General features: G+C 38.0%; 1 long non-coding RNA gene across 2 annotated transcripts in view; it reads left to right on the forward strand.

Annotated features, from left to right (window-relative positions):
• The window catches only part of LOC129145862 (uncharacterized), a 75,126-nt gene extending 66,355 nt beyond the window's left edge, over positions 1-8,771 (forward strand). The window contains exons 2-3 of one of the 2 annotated variants that reach the window (XR_008551981.1): positions 8,304-8,393; positions 8,716-8,771. This is a non-coding gene — a long non-coding RNA (uncharacterized LOC129145862). Of the gene's footprint in view, positions 1-8,303; positions 8,457-8,715 lie in introns of those variants that run through there. The other variant, XR_008551980.1, reaches the window with a different exon arrangement.
• The last annotated feature ends 908 nt before the right edge of the window (positions 8,772-9,679 follow it).

A 9,679-nucleotide genomic window follows, 5' to 3' on the forward strand; every position in this document is an offset into this window, starting at 1 on the left:
TCTGTGCTGTATAAGGTTGTGTGTGGGTGGTTGGCAAAGACTGAAGTTATTATTCACAAGCAGGAGACACGGCCCCTGTCCTTTAAAAGCTCACAGTTAAATGGAAGAGGCAAAACAAACCCCATGGAATAATCAAGCATTATTCTTAAGTACCACGTGATTACGGGTATAAACACACATAAAACTGAAATTTGAATGTTGAGCTGAGAGCAAGAGGTGTAAATCTGTGACCTGTGTGGGATGGAGAATGGTGTTCGGTTTTACAAAAGAAATTTTTGCTTAGGACATGACAAGATCTAGGGGAAGGGCAGGGAAACAGGTAAATAGGAGGGAGAGGATGTCTGCTGTTTGAATGGAAGCAATGGCAGGCTTCCTCTCCTGTGCAGATTTGTAGAGATTTCTTTTGCTTAATGCAGTGACCTGGGAGCACCAAGACCTGGGATGGAGCTCATCTTTCTCACTGGCTTTATGTTCTCAGAGAATTTGCCTCAACATCTGTACCTTAGTAGAACTAGGGTTTCTTCTAGCTGTGCTACTAAAGGAAATGAACAAAAATCTGCCACTTAAGTCACCCCGTACCCATTTCGCCTTCTTTGATTTTCATATAAAACATGGCATTAATTGATTTTTGAGGAAGAGCATTTATTTAGGCAAAACATTACTTCCCCAACTATGATAATTTTACAGAATCGAGAATATTTTAATCTCAAGGCAAAGTCAAAAGCAGATTTGCATAATGATTGATATAAAAGCTATATCAACTCCCACTCAGCTATTCAGCTTGCACCCAGAATGGGAGAAGGTTCTGAAACACAAATTTATGTAATGCAAAACTTTCCTCATGAAGTACCAAATTGCATACTTAAGTACTTGTAACCAGGGATATGTTCAATGTTTTGTAAGTAGTGTGTAATTTTCAGAATACACAAGCAATTTCCCTCCTGTAGAGAAATCCTCCTCATTGACTATTCTATACTCTGGCCAGAAGCAGACAAAATCCTGCAGTTTTATAGTCAGTGCCTTCTCTTCTTTACCCCAGACAGTTCTAATAGTCCCTTTCTGCCTTCCTCCTTCTTCTCTCCCTCCCCTTTCCCTCCCTCCTTCCCACCTACCTATCCCTCTCATCTTCCTTTCTGTCTTTCTCTCCCTCCTCCTATCTCTCTTTTTTTAAAAGATTTATTTATTTATGCATACAAGAGCTGGGGTACAGGCCAGAGATGCAGGGGGTGAGAAGATTCACCAGAGACAGAGTGGGGAGCAGAACAGGCAGACTGACTGAAATACACTGCTGAGGGGAGCAGCGGGCGAGGCAGTAGAGGTCTGCTGCACCATGTAGGTAGCTCCCTGGCTTGCCTGGGGATAGAACTCGTGCTGCAAGGGCTGTGTATTGCTTCACAGTGCGGTGCTTAACCCCTTGCGCCACCAGGGAGGCCCCGCCTATATCTCTTTTTCTCCCTCCTTCCTTCTCTGTCTTGTTCTCGCCTGAGTTTCTCTCATTTTTCATATATAAAGCAGTTTTAGTCCTTCCCCCTCTAATTACATACCAAGGTTAAATTTATGTTCATAACCTCTACTGACAAAGGATTTTCTGGGAATCTACATTTAGACAGTTGAAGTCTTTCTTGTCAGCTTGAACTCAGGGGAAAGAATCAAAGGTTTGCTCAGGTTACACAATAAAAAGAGTAATAAAGTTCATGACAACATGTCAGCAAGAAGCCCAGGAACACGAGACCACACCTTACATTGTTTATTAATATAACAGTTGAGTAAAAATGTGAAACCTGTCCGCTAGAATGGCAGAAAATGAGCAGTTAGTATTCAGAGGAGTGAACTTTTTGTTGAGTCAATTAATTCTTACCCTTCATTCTGGAAATGCAGGAGTTAGACTTTCTCTTCTCCTCTGCATAACTGAAGCCCACCTCCACCTACTGTTCCACACCTAACTTTGCTGCTACTTAAGTCTCATAGGCAGACACCTCTTCAGCTCTCATCACCATCACTTTATACCGCTTTCTTCCATAGATTTAAAGAAAAAAATTGAACAAATGAGAGAACAGCAAATTGCAGCCACACCTCATGGTACTGAGCTTTGCCTTGTTGTGCTTTACAGATACTTTGTTTATTACAATTGAAAGTTTGCGGCCACCTCCATCAAGCAAGTCTGTTGGCACCATTTTTTCCAACACCATGTGCTCACTTCCTGTTTCTATGTAACATTTAATTAAAGTATGCATATCTTTACACATGTTATTGCACAATTAATAGACTATAGTGTTGTGTAAATATGACTTTTAAATGAACTGGGAAAGAAAAATAAGCATTGACTTGCTTTATTGCAATACTGCATTGATTTAGAGCCAAACCCTCAATATCTCCAAAATGTGCCTATAAAAACAAACAAACAAAACCATGTAGAGAGGCTGCAATATTGCACATTAATATTTTACTGAATGAGATTAACAGCAAATTGGACACTAGAAAAACAGACCCATGAATTTGAAGATCTAACAACAGAAATTATCTGACACAAAGCACAGTAAGAAAAAGACTTAGAAAGCAAAACAACATCAATGAAATATGATATAATACCATTCTAACAGGCACATAATTGGATTGCTAGAAGAAGTGGGATGGAAATATATTTGAGGAAATAATTGTTGAGATTTTGAGATTGTTTCCACATGGGAGCAGAGGAACAACCCATTCTCACCTCCTGCCCCAAACACACAAATCTACAATTACATATGGAATAATTTACAAGGAAGGGGACTTAAACAACAGATAAATCTGAATCTCCTGCAGGTCACTGCTACACCCCACAAACCATGCACATGTGGCTGGGATGGGGGGACAGTTCACCCCACCTGCAACACAAGAGCAGCACAAAATAGCTGGCATGGCCCCCACTATCACCCGCCAGCACCCCATAGTTATGTGCCTCAACTGTGTCTGACCACCACACTGTAGCAGCCTGGCCAACAGCCCCTTATACCATTTCATGCTGATGTAGGAGGAAGGTGCCCCCACACAGGTGTTACACCTAGCTTAGCTGGTCACAGGGGACCATGCTCCTGGACCCTATGGGACAGCACCTGCACAAGACCCCTCCTGCAGGACCAGGACAGAAAGTAGGGTGGATGGGTAAGTAGAAGCAAACACAGAGAATCAGGCAAAATGGGGAGACTGGGGAACATATCACAAAAGATAGGGCAAGTCAAAAACCTCTGAAAAAGACTGTAAAGAAAGGGACATAAGTAAACTACCTGAGGATGAGATCAAAGTATGGGCTATAAAGATGCCCACCAGGCTCATGAGAAAAATGGCTGAGCAAAAAATTTTAAGAAAGATCCAAGCAAGTAACAGAGCTGAAGGATGCAGTGATAGAACTGAAAAAAATGGAGAGGACCAACAGTAAATTGAATGAAGCAGAGAAGCAGTTTCCCCAAAAATAAAAAGCTAAAGAAGTTCATCACTGCTAAACTGACCTTGCAAAAAATGATAAAGGGACTTCTTTAAACTGAAAAGAAATGGCACTAACAACAAGAAAACACACAAAAGGAAAAAAAACTTGCTGTAAAAAGCAATCAGAGTAAAAGTAGTGATCAACCATATATAAAATAAACATGAAGTTTAAAAGACAAAAGTACTAAAATTAAATCTAAACTAATCAGTTGAGAGATACATGCAATAAAGGTGTACAATGAGACATTAAAATATAAAATGTGGTGAAAGAAGGAAAAAATTGTAAAGTTTTAGAATATGTTCAAAGTTAAGTTATTCACCCAGGACAGAATATTATATACATAAGATGTTATAAGTGAAATAAGAAAGAGAAATACAAATACTGCATGGGGCCTCCCTGGTGGTTCAGGTGGTTGAGCACTGCACTGTGAAGCTGTCCACAGCCTCTGCGGTGTGGATTTGATCCCGGCCGGCCAGCGAGATACCCACATGGTGCAGCAGACCTCTCCTGTCTCGCCCGCTGCTCCCCTCAGCAGTGTGTTTCGTCAGTCTGCCTGTTCTGTTCCCCTCTCTGTCTCTGGTGAATCCTCTCACCCTCCTGCACATCTGGGCTGTACCCCAGCACTTGTATAAATAAAAAATACTTCTTAAAAAAAAGTAATTAAAAAAAAAACCAAATGCTGCATGATCTCACTAAGATGCGTAATCTGAACTTCAGAGAAACATAGAACAGACTGGTAGTTGCCAAAGGTGGGGTGAGGATGAGGGAAATGGGTGAAGAAGGTCAGAAGGGACAAACTTGCAGTTATAAATTAAGTAAGTTCTGGGAATGTAGCATACAGCATGGTGAGTAAGCTAATAATACTGTATTGTATATTTGAGATTTGCACAGGTACTCATCACAAGAAAAAAGTGCAGCTGAAGTGATTGATGTTAACTAAGCCTATTGCGGTAATCATTTTTAATGTATACATATATCAAATAATTATACTGTACACCTTAAACTAATGCAATATTGTATATTATAATTCATAAAACTGGGAGAGAAGAATTATCAAATGTAGTACAATAAAAGTAATTGATTTTCAAAACTGCTAAAAAGATACACTATAAAATAGAATAAAACTATACTTAGGGGAATAAAGGAAGTAATTTTTCAACTTTTTGAGAAATAGGAACCCACAAATATATTAAGACCAATATATGGTTGCCAAGAAGAGTAAACTTAAAGAAAAACTGACAAAATTACATCATATTTTAATTGCTGAAAAGCACTGTTAAAGACAAAGTCCTCTAATCTGCCAGAGATAAAAAAAATGTTTCATCCAGAGACCAGACTTTGAATACAAATCTTCTCAGAAATTATGCAAGACAGAAAACAATAGGATCACCCCTTTAAATTCAATGATGGAAAAAAAGGCTGTGTAAAATCCTATAGAGAAGATATATTTCAAAAGTGAAGAAAAACAAAAGTGGAGGAAATTTGACCTCAGTGGACTCACACTACAAATACACTAAAGGAGGCAGAAGGAAAATGATGTCAGATGGGAGCACAGATACACAGAAGGCAATCAAAAGCATAAAAAGTATTTGAGTAAATATGAAACGCATTTCTTTCCTATGTTCAACTTCTTTAAGAGTATTGTTTAAAATAGGGCCTCCCCTGATGGCGCAGTGGTTGAGCTCTGGGCTGCGAAGCTGCCCACAGCCTCTGCAGCATCGGTTCGATCCCCGGCCCCCTGAGAGGGTCCCACATGGCACAACAGACCTCTCCTGCCACCTGCTGCTCCCCTCAGCAGTGTACTTCATCAGTCTGCCTGTTTCTGTTCCCCGCTCTGTCTCTGGTGAATCCTCTCACCCTCCCGTGCTTCTGACTGTACCCAGTGCTTGTATAAATAAATAAATAAATCTTTTTTAAAAACCTAAAATAAGGTTTGTAAGGTTTGTAATATAGAGGTTTGTAATATAGAGAGAGGTTTTGTGAGGTTTGTAATATAGAGAGAAATACTGTGAAAGAAGAAAAGGGACAAATGGAAGCTTATTTTGGAAAGGTTATTATATTTGATATTAAGTAATACAGTATTATTTGAAATTAGACAATGATAAGGTAAAGGTACATATTGTAAAATTTAGAGCAATGACTAAAAGAATAATACATACATGATTAGTTAATGAATCAAATTTGGAGATAAATAAAATTCAAAATAAATTAATTCCAAATGAAGGCCGGAAATAGAAAAGGAAATAAAGAACGTGTGGAATTAACTCCTCTGCAATTCCTTCACCTTCTCCCCACCAAGAGATCCTAATTGCCTTCAGGATACATCCAGAATTCTTAGTCAGTTCTCAGACTTTTCTTTGACTTTTCTTCTTGTTTCTGGCCCTCTCTTCCCCAAACTAAAATTTCTTGGCATCTACCTTTTCCTCAAAGATTTTCTAAGTGTGTTTTTGCCAATATTTTGCTCTCAGTGAACCTATTTGGGTTTTAGCAGAAACCTTCAATGCCTTCACCCAAAGAATACAACAAATCTTGGCAGTAGGGCAAGCTTTTAAGGAAGCTGGGAGAAATTTCCCTGTGCTTATTTTTCTTCATAAAGATTATTGAAACTGAAATGTTCTAAAGATAAACTTTTTTTCTCTAATGATGTCTGTGAAATATTCTTTGGTAATATCAAGTGATTAGAGACATTTCCTCTTCTGGTTGAGCTCTAGAAATATTTCCTGAAAGTGATGACCTGTGTAGTTTGCAGAAAGATGTTTAGTCAATGTATTTCTGCATAAAGTTCACAAGTGTAGAACAAAGTCATACTAAAGAACAGTAAAGCGCAGGTTGACTATGATGTGTTGATATTGCTGAAAAATGGTTCTACGATTGGAAAGAGCATAGAGAGGAAATCAGGAGACCTGGCTCTCAGACTAACTCACCAGGTGTGATCCTGGAGCAAATCCCTCTGCCCTCTGAGCATCGATTTCCTTATCTACAAAACAAGGTAGTGAGCCAAAGCATTTCTAAGTTTTCTACCAGTTATAAATTTTCATGACAGTCACTGTCACTGCCTATGGTTATGCTTAGTCTCTGAATCCTGGGGAATCAAGTTTATTTCGGTTGGATACTGGAGGTCATGCCCCAGTCAGCCTCTTGACAACAAAGCACTGATTTCCCCTACTCTCTCAAAGAGAATTCCCCGAAGTAACTACTACAATTAGGGTTCCAACTCTCTTAGCTGCCAAACTGGCCTCCTCCTGTGTCCAGTCGTAATTGGTGGATTTTTTTTATAATTTATGCCCCAGCTCTTTCCAAACAGACTTTGAGGAAAGCTTAACTCACTTTATTTTGAGTGTTCCACTGTTTCCTGACACATTGGTTTTGTTCCACACATCTGATCCTAATATCTTTTCCTCTACTTTGTGCTTGTGCAATTATTGGTTCTTGATTATTACTGTGTACATCCATAAACCTGCACACGTAGCTTGTATAAGATGGACTATTGGCAACAAAAAGAGTACACTCAATATATACTCAGTATATCCTCTACAAAAGATCTTTTCTGGCTTCCATGACTCCTCTTTTAGTGTCTTACTTCTTTTTCAATGAGTTGTGAATCCTTCCCTAGAGATTCTGAGAGAAAGACTTTGAGTGGCTGTATTATTGGAATTTTCTTTAAAAAACATAGTGGAAACCCCAGTAGGCTGGGGATTGGCAGTTGTCTTGAGTGGTGTACAATTTTGAATAAACCAATATCCGTGGATGGATGTTTTATGATTCTCTGTCCTCCTGGGTGTTATGAAATAGAAATGCCATATCACTCAAGACTTTCAAGTTACAAATTTGCTTTTATTTTTTTCTTACCTTAATGTGAACTAGAACAATGACCTTAAAATAGAATAATTAAAAGTAAAGCCTTTCCAGATGATCTGAATAGACATTTACCCAAAGAAGGAAGATGGCCAATGTGAAAAAATGATAATCATCACTTATTAGGGAACTGCAAATCAAGACCACAGCAAACTATCACCTCACACCTGTTAGAAGGGCTATTACTGAAAGACAAGAGACAGCAAGTGTTGGTAAGATATGGCAAGAAGGAAACCCTTGTACATTGTTGGTGGGTGCGTAACTAATGTTTACTATGAAAAACAGTATGGAGATTCCTTAAAAAAATAAGAATAGAAATGCCATGATCCAACTATTCCATTCCTGGATATTTATCCAAAGAACATGAAAACATTAACTTAGAATAATATATGCACTCCAATGTTGACTGCAGCATCATTTACAATAGCCAACCTATGGAAACAACCTAAGTGCCCATCAGCAGATGACTGAATATGGAAGATATGGTTTATTTATAGAATGGATTACTACTCAGTTACAAAAAAAGATGAAATCTTGTTTGTGCAATGTATATGACACTAGAGGGTATTATGCTAAGTGAAATTAGTGAGATGAAGAAAGACAAATATGATTTCACTCATATGTGGAAGATAAACGAAGCAAATGAACAGAAAAAACAAAAGAAACTCTTAGGTTTAGAGACCATAGGTGGTTACCAGAGGGTAAGTGGGTTGTAGGGTGGGTGAAAGGTATAAGAGGGCCATTGTATGGTGGTGGATGGAAACTAGACTTTTGGTAGTGATCATAATGTAGTATCTATAGATAGCAAAGTATAATGTACACCTAAAGCTGACATTGTTTTATAAAACAATGCTACTTTAATAAAAAATCTTAAAAAAGAATTAAACCCTTTCAGAAATTTGAAATGCATATTTTACCTTCACTTCCTTCATTGAGAAGTGAATGCCATTCATCCCATAAGTTCTTTTTCTTTTTTAAAATTCAGAACCAAATATGACTGACCTTCAAGAACTGTACACATGTCGTCTAGTCCTATGTCCTTAATGCAAAGTGAATTGATATTGCCAACAATTTGGTAAGTATAAACAAAAAAATCAACCCACTTAACCAGAACTACTTGCCAGGATGACTATATATATTACAGGTAAAGACTATGGGTTTCCCATTGTCTTATAACCCTCTTACTGGGTCAGTGATAGAGGACATTGATACACTCATCCATTTACCTTTCATTCATGGGAGACCACTGAAACCTGTTATTTCTACTTGTAATAATGTGTGATGCTTATCAAGCATTTTATCTGTGATAAGCACTGTTCTAAATGCTTTACATACATTACCTTATTTAACCTTGTTTTCTGGATTATGCAATATGTGTTTTTTTGTGTTCCTATTAGTAATCAGAAAATTAAGATACAAAAGGAAGCGAAGTAACTTGCAGGGTCACACAGTAAGTACTGACAGGCGTAAATTGAACACATCAGTTTGGCCTCTACATTAACAATATCTTTTTCTATATATATTTTACATCATTTTTCATATTTGTACAATGTATGCATTTTCATCTTGGTTATATTCCCCATACAATTCCCACCCCCCTTATTTTGACCCTAATCCCTCCTCTCCCCATAGTGTGTCTCTGGTTTATAGTTGCTTGTTGATTTTGTTATTTACTTTATTATAATTAGTCTTTTTCCTGGTCTCTTATTTAGGTTTTCTAAATTCCTGCTATGAGTGAGACCATCCGGTATGTTTCTTTATCTTTCCGGCTTATTTCACTGAGCATGATCCCTTCCAGCTCCATCCATGTTGCTGCAAATTGCATGAGTTTATCTTTTTTGATTGCTGAGTAATATTCCATGGTGTATATGTACCACATCTTCTTGATCCAGTCATCTATTTTTGGGCATTTGGGTTGTTTCCATAGCTTAGCTATTGTAAATAGTGCTGCTATAAACATAGGGCTGCAGGTGCCCTTTTGAATTAATGTTTCTGTGTCCTCTGGGTAAATACCTAAGAGTAGAATTGCTGGATCATATGGAAGCTCCATGTTTAGCAGGTTGAGGGATCCCCCCATTAACCATATCTTATAGAAACTATAGATATTCTCTGGTATTGATAGGACGCTTGATAGATTTAGTCCTTTTGAGGGATGGAATAGCCATCTCCACATCTAAAATAGTCTTCTCACTATCCAAGTACAATGCTTGGATGTATATGTGATCTTTTACTTTGAACAGTGTAAACTTGCTTTTAAAATAAGAATGGTTTCATATGCGCTACCCAGAAGTGGTATTATATTAAGCCATGGCCATTCACTAGCAAGTTGGCTGTCCATCAGATTTGTTTATCAAATGTAGG

Source organism: Talpa occidentalis, unplaced genomic scaffold, assembly GCF_014898055.3.
Source record: "Talpa occidentalis isolate TD23 unplaced genomic scaffold, MPIMG_talOcc4v2.1 talOcc4.15, whole genome shotgun sequence".
NCBI classification, from domain to species: domain Eukaryota; kingdom Metazoa; phylum Chordata; class Mammalia; order Eulipotyphla; family Talpidae; genus Talpa; species Talpa occidentalis.